The 16,924-nt window shown below is 46.6% G+C and overlaps 1 non-coding gene across 1 annotated transcript; it reads left to right on the plus strand.

Moving 5' to 3' along the window:
- The first annotated feature begins 6,137 nt into the window (after positions 1-6,137).
- On the plus strand, positions 6,138-6,209 carry TRNAC-GCA. Its single transcript has one exon. It is a non-coding gene; the product is annotated as a tRNA-Cys (tRNA).
- The last annotated feature ends 10,715 nt before the right edge of the window (positions 6,210-16,924 follow it).

A 16,924-nucleotide genomic window follows, 5' to 3' on the forward strand; every position in this document is an offset into this window, starting at 1 on the left:
TTAATGGCCCATTAAGGATCATCAGCTATACAATTGACCCATTGAGAGAAGGCAGATACGCCTTGTGACTCAACAAGGTCTGCAGGGACCTGCCTATGGACAGAACTCTAAGGTGTTTCTGTGCCACGTGCTGGACAGAGTGTCCTTGGGACAAAGAAAGCAAAGACCACATGGCAAGAGGCTAGAAAAGGCTGATGCCTCGTCTCCATCTTGTTTTCAATCCTGCTTCATGTCTCTGGAGGGACTTTGCTACAAACTGAAGCTCTATACAAAAGACTGAATGACCCATCCCAGCTGTGGATGGACTCCAGAGGGCTTGGCTACACTTGCAAATTTGCAGCGCTGCAGCAGGGTGTGAAAACACACCCTCTCCAGCGCTGCAAATTGCGGCGCTGCAAAGCGCCAGTGTGGTCAAAGCCCCAGCGCTGGGAGCGCGGCTCCCAGCGCTGTCCGTTATTCCCCACACGGAGGTGGAGTACGGACAGCGCTGGGAGAGCTTTCTCCCAGCGCTGGCGCTTTGACTACACTTAGCGCTTCAAAGCGCTGCCGCAGCAGCGCTACCGCGGCAGCGCTTTGAAGTGTAAGTGTAGCCAAAGCCAGAGACTTGATTTGAACCTTTATTCCATCACTGCTACAAGCCTGAACCAAGAACTTTGCCATTACTGTGTGTAATTGATTCCTTTAAAAATTTTAACTCTCATCTATATTTCTTTCTTTTTATGAATAAACCTTTATATTTTAGATGTAAGGGAAAATCCAGTGTTATCCAAGGCCTTGTAGGCCCAGGCCTCATGTCAGGCTGCCAGGGCCGGCCAGACAAGCCAAGTAGGGGGGCACAGAGGAGACAGTGGAAAGTCCTAACAGTCCCCGACTGAAAAACAATTTTGTAATATCCCCTACTGTCAACACGTAACCGCATAGAACAGATAAGTAACAACAGGAAAAGCCTAACATGGAGGAAATTTACTCCTGCTCCAATCAGCATTAACTTTGCAATATTTTTTTAGGAAAATAATAAGGAAATGATGTAACTTGCATATTCTGATTGTGGTTTTAAGCTTTATAAGGCTGTCTGTAACCAGCTTTCGGGAGGCCGTTTCCATAACGGTTCTCCCCTGCGTGCTTCTAATCAATAAAAGGCCTCCCATCTCCTAGAACTGGAAGGGACCTCAAAAGGTCATTGAGTCCAGCCCCCTGCCTTCACTAGCAGGACCAGTTTTTGCCCCAGATCCCTAAGTGGCCTCCTCAAGGATTGAACTTACAACCCTGGGTTTAAGCAGGCCAATGCTCAAACCATTGAGCTATCCTTCCCACCTCAGACTGATCTGATTGAAAACACAACAGGTGGATCGATTTTTCCATAACAATGCTAAAGGATTTGCAAGAGCGTGATTTGTGGGTAAGATCTGACTTGTCTATTGACCAGCATCTGGGCTTTGGTCCTTTGGGATCCTTTGAGAGAACCCGTTTTCTTTTACTGGGGTATTGGTTTTCATAACCATTCATCCCCATAAGGAGCGGTGCTAGTGGTGATAGAAGGGAACTGGAATAGCTGAGGGAATTGCTTGTATGACGTCCAATTGGCCAGTGGGGTAAAACCAAAGTCCTCTCTGCATGGCTGCTGTGACGTGCTTGAATAGTAAAGGGCACCCAGCCTCGGGCTGTGACTGCCCTGCTCCAAGCAATTTGTCCTGAATTGATACTCTCAGCAGCATCCTGCCAGAGGCTGCATCGTTACAGGGGTCGTCCGGGATTACAGCTGGGAACTCTCCGAATCTCAGGATGCGCTTCCTCAGCTAGGGGAAGTACGTAACCCACACACCTCCAGGGTGTGGTGGGGCGTCCCAGCTAGTGGCACCGGGATCACTTAGAGGGAGAGAGAAAATGAGTCTTTTCTACAGTCTTAGCTAACAGCCAGGTGGCTTTCAGTTCATGCTGTGGAGGCCCACACACTAAGCTCCTGTTCCCAGTTCAATCCCACCCACTGACAAGTCACTGACCCAGATCTGTCAGCGTAACAGACACAGCTGCCATCCCAAGAAGAAGAGAGTTGCCTTGCCGTACCTGGCTGCAAAGAGGTGCCAAGCAGTGAGCTGACACCGTTCAGAGCTTCCTGTGACAAACTGCAAACTTTGGACAATAGTGAGGTGGCAGGAAGTGTGGTCCTCAGAGTGGCCTGGGTCAGAGCCCATGGGAGGCCCTGGGCTCCCCTGCCATCTGCTGCGTCCTTCCACCCCAAAGGACCGAAATCCTGACCACTAGGCAACTTCCCCAAGAGCAAAGGCCATCACGAGGCATCTGTCTTTGAAAATTTGCAGAGGATGTGGGGGGAGAGAGGATGAATATGGCTCTTGGGAAGAGGGAGGGAGGGAGCCTTATGGGAATCTCTTGTTTACCACCATCAACCCAATGATCAGATCATTGATGCTTAGAATCTTCCCTGACATGTTGTAATTGATTGGATCTAGGTTTTTAAAAAGTTACCACATTTGCAGATGGAGAAATGTCAGCGAGTTGAGTGGAAGGCCATTGCAAGCTCAGGTAATTAGGCAATGTGGCTTATGCCCCATCTAACAAGCTCCTTAAACAATAGCTCCCAATTTTCATTTACATTCTTCTGTTTAGTGTTTTTCTCCAAAACACTTTCACTAATCATTTTGGTAAGCTTTGGAAAGTTAGCCCTTTCAGTGCACCAAATATAAATATTGCTGTTCGGGACTGCCCTCTATTGGTCATAAGAACAGCCATACTGGATCAGACCAATGGTCCAGCCAGCCCAGAATCCTATCCTCCCACAGTGGCCAATGCCAGGTGCCCGCGAGGGAATCGACAGAACAGGGAATCATCAAGCAATCCATCCCGTCGCCCATTCCCAGCTTCCGGCAAACAGAGGCTGGGGACACTTCAAGAGCATGGTTTTGTATCTCTGCCCATCCTGGCTAATAGCCAATGATGGACCCATCCTCCATCAACTTATCTAGTTCTTTGGTGGACCCTGTTATAGTCTTGGCCCTCACAGCATCCTCTGGCAAAGTTTCCCCAGGTTGACTGTGTGTTGGGTGAAAAAATACTTCCTTTGGTTTATTTTAAACCTGCTGTCTATTCCTTTCATCAGGTGACCCCAGTTCTTGGGTTATGAGGAGTAAATAGCACTTCCTTACAGATCCAGACTAACACGGCTACCCCTCTGATACTTCCTTATTTACTTTCTCCAAACCCGTCGTAATTTTATAGACCTCTATCCTAGCCCCCCCTTAGTCATCTCTTTTCCAAGCTGAAAACTCCCTTCAGTCTTACTAATCTCACCTCACATGGAAGCTGTTCCATACCCCAATCATTTTGGTTGCCCTTTTCTGTGCCTTTCCCAATTCCGATATATCTTTTTGAGATGGGGGACCAGCTCCAGTATTCAAGATGTGGGCAGACCACAGATTTATAGACAGGCAATATTATATTTCTGTCTCGCTAGCCATCCCTTTCCTAATGACTTCCCAACATTGTGTTGGCTTTTTTGACTGCCAATGCACATTGAGTAGATGTTTTCAGAGAAGTATCCACAGTGACTCCAAGATCTCTTTCTTAAGTTGTAAGAGCTAATTTAGACCCCATCAGTTTAGATGTAGAATTGGGATCATGTTTTCCCATGTGCATTACTTTGCATTGATCCACATTGAATTTCATCTGCCTTTTTGCTGCCCAGTCACTCAGTTTGGTGAGATCCCTTTGTCACACTTTGCACTCTCTTTTGGACGTAACTAAATTGAGTTGGTTTGTATCATCTGCAAATGTTGCCACCTCACTGTTTACCCCTTTTTCCAGATCACTTAGGACTATGTTGAACAGTGCTGGTCCCAGTACAGACCCCAGGGGGACACCACTATTTACCTCTCTCCATTCTGAAAACTGACCACTTAGTCAAACTCTTTGTTTCTTGCCTTTGAACCAGTTACCTAACCCAGAGAGGACCTTCCATCTTATCCCATTTTGCTTCAGAGCCTTTGGGGAGAGACCTTGTCAAAGGTTTTCTGAAAATCTAAGTATACTATATCCACAGGATCACCTTTATCCACATGCTCGTTGACTCCCTCAAAGAATTATAGTAGATTCGTGAGGCATGATTTTCCTTTACAAAAACCATGTTCATTCTTCCCCAATGTAAGGAGGGGCAGACTCACCCAGCGGCACCTCCTGCTGGTCGTCTTGGGAATTAGCTCTCCAGCCGTCAGAGCACACTCTGCAGGCCGGTGATCTGCCTTACCGCAGCTGGCCCCCTGTCCCTCCCAGGACCCCAGTGCCTCTTTTACCCTGGCAGTACCCCCCGAGTTCTGGGTCTCCCCCTCCCAGGGGAACCCCCACCCACTATCCCCACTTCACCTCAGTCTTGGCTACTGCCCAGTCTCCATCCAGCCCCCGTTCACTGGGGCAGACTGCAGTATGAGCCACTCATCACAGGCAAAGGGGTTTGGACCTGCTGCCTCTGCTTCCCCCTGGGCTGCCCCATTGCAGCCCTGCACCCATTCAGCCTATAGTCAGGCCTGCAGCCTGGGGCTTTCCAGGCCAGAGCTCCCAGCTCCTCTGGCCCTTCCCCAGCCCTGCTCCCAATCTAGGTGTCTTGCATAGGTCCCTGCAGCCAGGCCCTTCTCTCGCTACAAACAGAGGGAGACTGACTGGGCTCCTGGCTCACAGCCTCTTTTAGGGGCCAGCTGGGCCTGACTGGAGCATGGCCACAGCTGAGCCTGCTTCCCCCAATCAGCCCAGGCTCCTTGCCCCAGCCCTGTCCTGGGCTGCTTCAAGCCCCGCAGGGCAGGAGCAGGGGACCACCCCGCTACACCCAACAAAGTGGAGACCCTGGCGCACGTTTATTTAGCGTGCGCCAGGCTGCAGCCCCTATACCGGCTCCTCACCAATATCCTATTGCGTTTCTGGCTGCACTTTTCCCCCTACCTCCTTCTCCATGCACTCCCTATCCGTGGCTCCACAAAGTCGCGGAACCTCCTGATCAACCTGCTCCTCGCCCTGGCTAAAATGGCCATCTACGTGACCAGGGAGAGGCGGTTGGCCAACAGAGACTCCTGCAACTGTGGGGATTGTTTCCGGTCCTTAGTCCGTTCACGTCTCCGGGCAGAGTTCCTCTGGGCGGCGTCCACTGGCTCCCTTGAAGCCTTCGAGGAGCAGTGGGCGCTGTCCGGGGTTCTCTGCTCGGTGTCCCCGTCAGGCTCCCTTCTTATGACCCTTTGACCGCACTCCTGTCCCTGTTCTTTTATTAGTTGTCCCCCGGAATTAGTGGGTTTCTGAGGCCCTGTGGATCCTCCCCTTAGGCTGAGGGGGGGATCCATTAGCATTGGGCGGGCTTCCGCCCCGTTTCCTGGAAACCCAATAGATTTACCCAGCAAATCCTGGTTAGCTATGAGTCTAATCATTGGGCTCTACAATTCCACCCAATGTGCCTGGTACTGACGTTAGCCTTAGTGGCCTGTAATTGCCAGCTGCGTCTCTGGAGCCTTTTTTATACACTGCTCCAGCCAGGGACTAAAGGCCGCCCCAGACTTTCCCTTTCTCCCTTCAGGGAAATCAAGTTCACATTCTACAAGGAGCTAAAGAAGCCTCAACCCTGCATCTGAATTAATGTCACATTTCTCACTACCCGGCACAAACAAATGTCATTTCAATCCCAGGTGAGTCCACTTCAGTCATTCCTCAGCCCCATTCCTTCACCCTCCTGCCTTAGCTTAGGGCATTGCGCCACCCTGTGGGCATTTCATGTCCCTCCTCAGTTTCACATACAGACACAATTTCCCTTGCTGTTCAATGAACAGCAAAACCTTTCTGTGTCTCTAGTCTGAGTCAGGGCATTCAACTCCATTGAAACCTTCTCTCCTGCAATGGCAACGGTCAGACAGAGGGGACGTGGCCACCTTCAGCCCTGAGAGTGAGATATTCACTCTGCTCTTTCTTCAAGCTGCTGCTGTAGTCCATAAAACATGTACCATGGAATAAAAAGCTGAGTTTACTCCAGGGTGAGGAAAGAAAGGAGCCACCAACTCTCCAAAAAATCTCTGTGCCCCAGAGAGAACCTGCCCCTGCTATTGGAATCACTGATGTGCTTCAGCTACAATGGGGAAAGTATCTACTCTCATGGGGGTATAGCTCAGTGGTAGAGTGTTTGACTGCAGATCAAGTGGTCCTTGCTTCAAATCCAAGTGCCCTCTAATAAGCCTCTCATTTTTATTTTTTAAAAAATAGGGAAAACATTTTGATTACCATTCTCCATTATGTTCAGGAGCTCCACTATACGGGGATGCTTGAAATGAATGTAAACACTCAACATTTCACTGTCCAAATGCATAAAAACCTAGCACACCTGCCCATCAGCTGAAATCAGTTCCAAGCCTCTAAGTGTCTAGTTTATGTTTTCATCAATTAAACAAAGGGATCACATGAATGTACATTTGCAGATCCCTCCTCTCCAGGGCTGTGCTGTGCAGAAGAACAAGAACCACATCCAGTTGGGGTTCAGGAGTCTGACGAGCAAAGGCCACTTGGTGCGGGCTAAAGTCACCAGCACTTTGGCTCCTTCCCATTCAACCAGCAGCTGGGCCCCAGGACAAGGCATGAGAAGAAGACAGTGGCTGTGAGCAGGAAAATAGCCACCAAGAAGCTGGCTAAAGCCGTCAAGATCCCCAGGGAGGTCACCATGCCCATGTCTAGAATGTACTGACTGCAGCAGGGACCAAAAAGGCAGAGAAAAGCCCTCAAAAGTTCTAAGCTGCCAAGCCCAAGCAGGTGATCAAAATCCTACCTAAAATCAAGACAGGATAAGGCTAATATCATCTCCAAAGCCAGGGCTAAGAAGGTAACACTGAGAAAGAAGTGGAGAGATTTCCATTGGGATGACTCCTGCTCCCCTAATGGCTCTGTAAAAGCAACAAAGAATCCTGTGGCACCTTATAGACTAACAGACGTTCTGCAGCATGAGCTTTCGTGGGTGAATACCCACTTCTTCAGATGCAAGTCAAGTGGGTATTCACCCACGAAAGCTCATGCTGCAGAACGTCTGTTAGTCTATAAGGTGCCACAGGATTCTTTGTTGCTTTTACAGATCCAGACTAACACGGCTACCCCTCTGATACCTAATGGCTCTGTTATGAATCACCATGGACCACCCGGAGAGATCACTGACAGGGCAGCTGCCCATGAGCTCATTCTCTTCGATCTGCTTCTGCTGTTATTTCAGAGCCGGCACTAGCGGGAGCGTGTCCCTGTCACTTCACCAGCTCTAGACCAGGCTCTGTCTGCAGCCCAGCTCTGATTAATCCCACTTGTTAATGTATTCCTACTGCGATACTTTCCCAGTTCTCTCATTCGAACATTCCGGTCAGAGACTGAATATGGGGAGGGATGGACTAATTTGTGTGACATTCGGTAAGTTGCCATCGTATGTGATTGAAACCTCTGCTGGAGGTGGGCAGGAGCCTGTTACACACATAAAATAGCTAAGCTTTACTAAACTACCTGCTACACATTCAAACCTTCCTGTACACACACAACAGAAATTGGGGCTCTGAGAAATGGCAACGTTCCTTTAACATAGATCATTGTTTTCTGTACTTTCAGAGGCATTGAAATAGCAGCTGTTTAAAGGCAATGTGCTTCTATTTCATGATCAGCAGCAGAGCCTCTGTAAATTTACCACCCGTAGAGCTGATTGTTTCTAACTGCAGGGTTAGCCAGACCATTCAGTAACATTATCGCTCTGTTTAAAAAGCCTTTGGTTAGTGACAAATCATGAGACTTATCCCTTCCCGCTGTTATTCCACTAACTCCAGTGTCTCTTTCCCCAGTTCTGGTTCCAAGAAAATAAACAAATTAAAACAACCTTCAGAACTAACATGGCTGTGGGAAAGTGGAAATGTTGATAGCTCAAATAATTCAGTTTCTTCTGTGTCTTGTGTGTGTCTATCTGCTTTGTGTGTGTGACCGATGGGGCTTTTTGTTTGCTCCTGGCAGGTGCAACCCTGTCAGATTTGTCTCTGGGGAGGGGCCAGAGAAAACAGACACCCTGGCCTTCCAGCTTGGGGTTAGGCAAAGGAATAACAACCCTGTCCCATAAAAAAACAAAAAATGTTACAGAAAAAGTGGTAGGAACAGTGCTAGAGAAACTGGTAAATAATCACAATGCCCAGGCTTGAAGTAATCGGAAACACAGAATTCAAAAAGCAAAGCTCAGGGGTTATTGGGGGTTTATTCTCTGAGCTTAGCCATGTGCTATAGCACAGGGAGCACTTTGGGACGTCTCCCATCCCACAACGGGGGAAAGGAAAAGGATTCTTAGGCTCTAGCACGGATTGAAGGAGGATGGTGATAGGGAATAAGGGAATCCCTCTGTCTTACCCTAACTACGTCTGTTGTTACAATGGGTGACATGACATTTTTCCCTATCCCTGCCCTGTTCCTGCTCTTTGTTATAGTTCAATATATTTTAAGTGTGGAAAATGATGATAAAAATATCTGCTCCCCAGCACAACCTGAAGCAACATCAGAGCAACTGGGAATGAAACAATTGGTTCCCCAAGGGAGAACTCGATGACTAACAGTTGCTGTGAAATGGGGGAACAGTATAACCGTGGTGCTCAGGGTTTGTTTAGACTAGGGAAAGTGATGGAGTTTAGGTCAGGTCAAGGGGGAAGCTAATGCCAACCCCTGCACCTGGGCTGCATCTGCACTACAAATGTTTACATTACGATCACTAACTTGAGCAGCCAACGCCATGTACAGCCCTAGTGGCTGTCAGGCACAGGTAGTTTTTGCCTCAGTGTAGCTTGTTGGGATCAAACCTCTCCCCCACCTGGAGGGATGAACATTCCTGGCAGGAGGGACACACACTCCTTCGACTCAAAGGAAAGGAGGTGATAGAAAAGATCACAGGACTGACCCCAAAGAAGAGTGAGCTGCAAAAGGCAGAAGAAGGCAACTGATCTGGTGGAGCTGAGAGACCTTGGTGAAGATGGTGCAAAAATCACTATGTGGGAATTAGCAAATGTAATTAAAAAAACAAAACTTTGGCCAGCCCTAGTCAAGGGATTTGTTACAGTTCTCTCTCATGTGGATTTTGTGATGTCTAATAAGGTGTGAGCTCTGATTGAAGCTTTTCCCACACTCAGAGCACGTGTAGGGCATCTCCCCTGTGTGGATTCGCTGATGTGTGATAAGGTGAGCGCTCTGCCTGAAACTTTTCCCGCACTCAGAGCACGTGTAGGGCTTCTCCCCTGTGTGGATTCTCTGATGTATGATAAGGTCAGGGCTCCGCCTGAAGCTTTTCCCGCACTCAGAGCACGTGTAGGGCGTCTCCCCAGTGTGGATTCTCCTGTGTGCGCTCAGGTCAAAGCTCTGATTGAAGCTTTTCCCGCACTCAGAGCACGTGTAGGGCGTCTCCCCAGTGTGGATTCTCTGATGTGTGATAAGGTGTGAGCTCCGACTGAAGCTTTTCCCGCACCCAGAGCACGTGTAGGGCGTCTCCCCTGTGTGGATTCTCTGATGTGTGATAAGGTGAGAGCTCTGCCCGAAGCTTTTCCCGCACTCAGAGCACGTGTAGGGCGTCTCCCCTGTGTGGATTATCTGATGTGTGATAAGGTTTGAGCGCCGATTGAAGCTTTTCCTGCACTCATGGCACATGTAGCGTCTCTCTTCCAAGTTGACTCTGTTGTGTGGAATAAGGTCTGAGTGGCGACTGTAGTTTTCTTCTGGCCTCTGCTGAGTCTCACAGGCTTTTGTGTCTTCTGGGAGTGCACAACTCCTGGAAACATTCCCTTTGGATCTTCCTGATAACAGCCAATGTGGATCTACTTGCACAGTGTCTTCCTGCTGGGGTTTCTCCTCCTTGTTTTCACTCACCATCCCATCGCCGGATGGGAGACAGAGAGAATCCAGACATAGGTCACTCCCTGTGCCTGAGAAAAAGGAAATGTCAGAGAGAGGAATGGAAAAAGGGATGAACAAACCAAAATATATGTGGGAGAGATCAAACCTATCAGGTGCTGATTTTCCCCAAACCCTTCCACAGAGAAGAGAGGAAGGCATCAGTTCTGGGTCCTCATTGCACCATAACTCTCAGGGGAAAGTGAGATCGGGGAGGGACCTGCTGCCAGTTGTCAGTCAGAATAGGAGGGAAGCCATGAGTGACATCTGCCATAATGATTCCACATCTGCAGGGGACAATCCTGAACTTGGAGAGCTCACAGGATCTTTGTAGGGCATCCCAAATGTTTCCTGCATTCCTAAGCAGTTGTTGAGTTGTTTAACCAAGTCCTCACCTGTGACGGCAGCTCGGGACCACTTCTTTTCAGAGCCCTGGAGGTCCAGGACCCACGGTTCTTCCCCTCGTTCCAGCTGCGAGATCACAGCAGGTTTGGAAATTGGAAACCCTACTGCAGGCAAAGAAAACAAGGGAGGTCAGTGGAATTTGTGGGATACTTGTCACAAAGAATATTCCGTAGTTTTAACCCCATCTCATTTTTAGGCAGTAACATCTGTAGCCCTCAGGATTCATCTGCTTGCCTGCATCAATATCTCTTTTCTTATAAGTACAGTATTGTGATAGGTTTATTAATTCATATTAAAAATATATTTGGCTGTAATTCAAGAAACCTACACGCCAAAAACCTGCATTTTAAGTTAAAGCAAAGTTAGCATAGCTATATCCTGTGCCCTTTCATCCAGAAAAGGAACTGTTTTTCCTATACCCAAATAAAGTGCCTACGCTTAGGTCTAAGACTCTTTACCTAGACCAACAGACAATGAAGAATAGCAAAGGGATTTTTCAAGTTGTACTCACAGGCTTAACAAGTACCCCACAAGTGCGCAGATACCTGCCATCCATACGCACATACATACTAGCCTAAGGAGTAAGTGTACCCTATCATTTCTATGGGGGAAGACTGAAATTTTGGCATAAAAGGAAGGATTTCGGCATTTATTTCCAAAAAGAGGTAACCTACCTCGCTATAAAAAGAGGTAACATATCTCTTTTTACCCGCACCTCGACCTCCTCCTCCTTCTCTACGCTTCACCATCTTCAACTACGTATTCATGCTATCCATCTACGACAGCTATTAACCAGTAATAGGCCACACTTATTTTCTTTTCAAACTTTAAGTTCAAAAGGGTCTCGGCTAAGCTTGGTCTCTCTAAACTTTATTTTAATTTGTGTATTAGATTATTTAGTTGAGCTAAAAAGTAAATTCCAAAGTAGCTTTGACAGCTCTTTGCATTAGTTTCCCTTGCAAGAGCTGTGAAACCAGAACCGCCAGAGGTGAGGCCAACACCAGTTTATCAAAACAGGGTGTGAATATTAACCAAAAGTTTGCAGCACATAATATTGTATCATCATATGCATCTCCTGAATAACAGTAATACAATTGTAACTCTGTAATTCTACCTGTTTTACAATTTACTTACTATTTCATTGAGTATAATAAAAAGTCGTTATGACTATATCTGTCTCACTGTGAGCTTCCTGTCATACCCCCGAAGGTCCCTTTATCAATTCTGTGGAACCTGATTCGAAACACGAACTTTTATCTTCTGATCAAACAAATTGGCGAGCCTAAACCCATATTAATTAATATAAATGATTAAGTATTATTATTAATTAATTAAAATAATTACAATACACATTAAATTAAGTTGATAAATCAAATCAACATTACTCTCACACCCCAAATAAGGCTACGCATCCCAAGGCCATCTTCTTTGGCTCAAAGTGGCAGGAGAGTTACTATTATAACAAATCATATTCACTACCTTAGTGCCTAAGGACCAACTAACAGTGGGTCCCCATTGTGCTAGGCAAAGTGCAAACAGAGAACAGTAGATGGCCCGTGCCCTGAAGAATTTACAATCTAAATGAGGAGTGGGAAACCTGCGGTAGCGAGCTGATTTTCAGTGGCACTCACACTGCCTGGGTCCTGGCCCCTGGTCCGAGGGGGGGCTCTGCATTTTAATTTAATTTTAAATTAAGCTTCTTAAACATTTTAAAAACCTTATTTACTTTACATACAACAATAGTTTAGTTCTATATTATAGACTTATAGAAAGAGACCTTCTAAAAACGTTAAAATGTGTTACTGGCACACGGAACCTTAAATTAGAGTGAATAAATGAAGACTCGGCACAGCACTGCTGAAAGGTTGCCGACCCCTGATCTAAATAGACAAGACAGACACAGAACGGGGGAAGGGCTAGAACCCACTGTTAGAATAGAGATATTCAGGCCTGCCTGTAAAGCCTATAGTTTAAGAACTTAGGGGTATTTTTATCACTTTGTCTTTATACCCCTGTAACTAGCTAAGAATCAAAATCTCAGTCTGCCTGTGTCTGGGCCTTCTCTCACTAGGCTAGGCTGAGGCCTTGTTCTTAGGCTAAGGCCTTTGGTTAAGCAGCAGGGGCTGCCATAAGCTGGGAAATATAGCGTCACATCCTCACATTTCAGTGTGACTGGTTTGGGATAAGGTGCTATTGGGCTGTTAGGAAGTCAATCCTGTCCTGACAGTGCCCATCACCACCAGATAAAGAAACAGATCTTAAGATGGTTAAAGAAAACTTACTTTGACAGCAGCTGGTCTGGCAATAAATCCCTTATCAATGGTTGTGGTTGTGAAACCCTCATTTCTGTATTGTTTTATCTTTATGGCCACCACTTTTACCTTGTTAATCAGTCTGGTTCTCTAATTGTTTCTGTCTGCTGCATCATTAATTTTTCTAGGTGTAAGTTCATTAGGGCAGTGGAATATGCTTGCTTGGAAATAACCCCAATAAACATCGCATTATCTGTGCTTCAGATTTCTGGTCTTTTGCTGCTTGCTGTCTGCGTGACAAGAACCAGGGAAGTGGGAGGGTGAAGGGAAAACCCTCTAACAAACGGACGTGACCTGATACCCAAGAGGTAAGCCTTTAAGGAAGGTTTTAATACACTTTGGAACGGATCAGGGATTCCCATGAGGACTGAGAGGGAGCGATGGTAAACACGCATTTAGATCCTTTTCTTGTTTTATATCTTTTCCCCATAAGGCTGAACCTTTGGCACTGTCATGGATCCATAGGATCTGTGCAATGCCCTGGCTTTTAAACCATCCTTGGGAGGTGCCCCTTGAGTGCACTAGACCCCCCAAGGGGTCCCACTCTTCCACAAGGACAGGCCACTTAGCTTCAGCACCTGAGAATGAGCCACTTCCTCGGTGCCCTTCCTCCACACTCCCCTCCACTTCTTCCCATTACTCTCAGCCAGCACCACCTCCCGGCACCTTGGGAGCTTCTTGTGTTCCCTCTACGTCTCTCACTACCTCATCCCTCCCTGCTGCTTCTTAGCTCTAACCCTGCACACACCCTCCCCATATCTGGGCACCCCAGAATTACCTATTCCCCCTTCTCCGCCCCCCCCCCCACAGCTCTGTTCTCCCTTCATCCGTGGGGTCCTGAATGGCAACATTATACGCTCTCCTATCAAAAGAGGAGCTCATCTGACTGTCACACAAGCCAGGCAAGAGTCACATACCTATTTACTCAATTTAGAATTCTACACGTGGCATATTTTCCTCTTAAAATGAGGAATACGCATGAAAGCTACAGTTATTAATGTAGCCAATAAGGATACATTAAGTGCAATTTTTAAATGACTGACGGCACGAAAAAGGCACATGTCCAAAAATGATACTAGTGGGTGGGAGATAAGGCAAAAAACGGGGGGGCAAGGAAACTTGTCAAAACTTGTATGACAAATAAAGGTATAAACTACTCAGGTTCTTTAGAGACCTCACAGCTTCTAATAACCCAGGGGACAGGACTCCTTACCCAGCGAGGTCACCGTCTCATAGTTCTCCTGCATGACATCCCTGTAGAGGGCTCTCTGAACAGGGTCCAGCAGAGTCCCCTCTTCCCTGGTGAAATAGACAGCCACTTCCTCGAAGGTCACCGGCCCCTGAAAGAGCAAGAGTCCAACACTCAGTACCTGCTGCCCCACTCACAACCCCACTATTCACAGAACTGCAGCACCAGGTAAATAGAAGCTCTGGGAGGCACATGTTAACAGAGTCCCACCCCACCTTGCCTAGAGCATCCAGGAGGCATCAGAGGATAGAAAGAGAGAACCTTTGTGTCTCCCAGCTGACAGACGGAGGCAGGGTCATCACATTTATCACATACCCACTAGCCAGAGCTTAATATAGGAGATGGGGCTGTCTCTGGACCCTGCTGGTGGCTCCCTGGTAGGAATCCCAACACTCTCCAAATAAAATATATGGAAGAAAGGGGAAGTCAATAGTAAAGAATAGAAGTTAGAAAGTCAGAATTGTAGAAAGTTGGCAAGGGAAGCTATCAGAAATCAATGACCAATCAATGACAATAAGAAGGAAGTTTTTAAAAAGTATATTAAGTGCAAACTTAATCCTAACAATGGTACTTTACTAGATAGAAATGGCAGAATTATCAAAAATAATACAGAAGAGGTAAAAGTGTGTTCAATAAATATTTCTCTCCTGGATTTGGAGAAAAACGGATGATGTAAGTCATATAAGACGTTGACGACGACAGTCTTTCCATCCCAACAATAACTCACGAGGATGTTAAACAGCAGCTATTACAGTCAGACATGTTTAAATAAGCAGGTCCACATAACTTGTATCCAAGAGTTTTGAAAGACCTGGTGGAGGAGTGTGGTGGACTGTTAATGGTGATTTCAATTAGGACTTGGAACACTTGGGAAATTCCAGAAGACTGGACTAAAGCTAATGCTGTGCCAATATTTAAAAAGGGTAAAAGAAATGACCCAGCTAATTACGAGAGTGTTAGTCTGATACTGGGCAAGATAATGGAGCAGCGAATATGGATTTAATTAATAAAGAATTAAAGGAGGGTAATATAATTAATACCAATTAACAAAGGTTCAGAGACAACAAATCCAATCAAACTAACTGGATATCCTTATTGCATGAGATCAAAAGTTTGGTTGCAACTAATAGTATTGATGTAATATACCTAAACTTCTGTAAGGCGTATGACTTGGTTCAGCACAACATTTTGACTAGAAAACTAGAAAGATACAAAATAAACACAGCATACATTAAATAGATTAAAAACTATGATTGTAAATGGGGAACCATGGTCGAGTGGATTTCTTTCTAGGCGGTTCCCACAAGGATTGGATCTTGGCCCTGTGCTATTTAACATTCTTATCAATGACCTGGAAGAGAATATAAAATCGTCACTGATAACGTTTCCAGTTGCCACAAAGATCGGGGTTGGTGGTAACTAATGAAGTATCAGTAAGTTCAGGGTTCAGCACTGGGAGTCTGGGAAGTTTTCCCAGTTCTGGCTAGAGGGTTATTTCCTGTTTCACAAAGAGGGGAAGTTCCATTCCCAACACCTGTGCCTTGAAATTAGGCCCCGACACTACACCCCACATTCAGCATAGTGGTATGATTATGAAATGATTAGGACATAATTATGATGCATTTTGTGCAAGACGCATCATATGTTCAGTGTCATTGGAAAAGTTAGTATTTGCTGAATATGATTGTCCTATTTCTGTGCATGTATCATATTCGTATCTGATGTTATGGATATTGACTCTGTATCTGTCTTTCAAATGTGCTTACTCTGGGTAACATCCACAATGAGCCTTTCAGGTACAACAAAGAAGCCAGACAGTGTTCATGGCTCATCAACAAAGACAATGTACCGTGGAAGAGCTTAGCCTTCCTGGGAATGTTTCAGCCAGCCTATGAGTCATGGCTACTATGACTCACTAGGCCATGGTAGGGCCTGTGACCAGACCACATGATACTAAACTCCATTTTGGTACCTCTATTTTTCCACAAACTGGACTGGGAACTGAGTTTGGAACAAATGGTTCCTGCCATATGGAAAAGCTACATATGGTGGGGTGTGACATCATCTCTTGGCCTCATTCCGCACACAAGAAAACTCCTGGAAACACCTCAGGAACAAAGACTGAACTGGGGGATATGCTGGTCCCAGGGGAAAGGGATTTCTAGCTTGTGTATGGAAACTTGGTGGACTGCTTCTATCATCAGTCAGGGTGAGAATTTGCTAATTCAAATTCTATCCAGATAGTATGTTAGGCTTAGTTTGAGTTTTTGGTTATATAAGTAATCTGCTTTGATCTGTTTGCTACCACTTACAGCTGGGAAATTGGCTTCTGTCTTCTATCTGTCCTTGAGTGGCTTAGGTAAAGCACTCAGGTAGCTTAGTTAGATGCATGGTGCCACCTGCTGTCGTGTTGGGTGATAACAGGCCCTGGAGAGGCTGGCTGAATCTCCAGCAAAGCAGCGTGAGAAGGGGCAGCCCAGCTTGAGGGTTAGAGGGCACAGCGGTTCCCAGAAGCTCCCCAGACTGCACCCCGGGGTGACAACACATCACACTCTACATTACACAAGTCTCAGCAGGTTTGTCACATCCTGTCCCCTCCCATTACACACCCTAGATAGTTCCTGCCTCCCACCCTCCTATACATTTACTGCTCCTCTCCCTCCAAGCAGAACCCGCCCCTGAGAATCCCTTACCTGAGCCAGCTCCACTGCAGCCATTTCCTTCCCCCTGGGAGGAGGGGATGATTTGGGGCAAAACGTGGACGTTATTCTGTAGCCTGCCAGGGCGAGAAGGGCAATGTGAGAGAATTCAGACAGGGTTTCTGTCCTTTCCACATGTCGATTCCCCCCAGCATTTTCCCCTGGTAATGGACATTCCCGGTTCTGCCACACTGTGAAGCACAGAGTGACCTTATTCCAGTACAGGCCTAGCCCCCTCCCACCAGGCTGTAACCCTCTGACACATGGTGAAACCCTCCCAGTAGCTCTGTTACACTTATCAAGTTTGTGGGCGATACCAAGCTGGGAGGGGTTGCAAGTGCTTT

This window comes from Mauremys reevesii, linkage group 14 (genome assembly GCF_016161935.1).
Source record: "Mauremys reevesii isolate NIE-2019 linkage group 14, ASM1616193v1, whole genome shotgun sequence".
NCBI lineage: Eukaryota > Metazoa > Chordata > Testudines > Geoemydidae > Mauremys > Mauremys reevesii.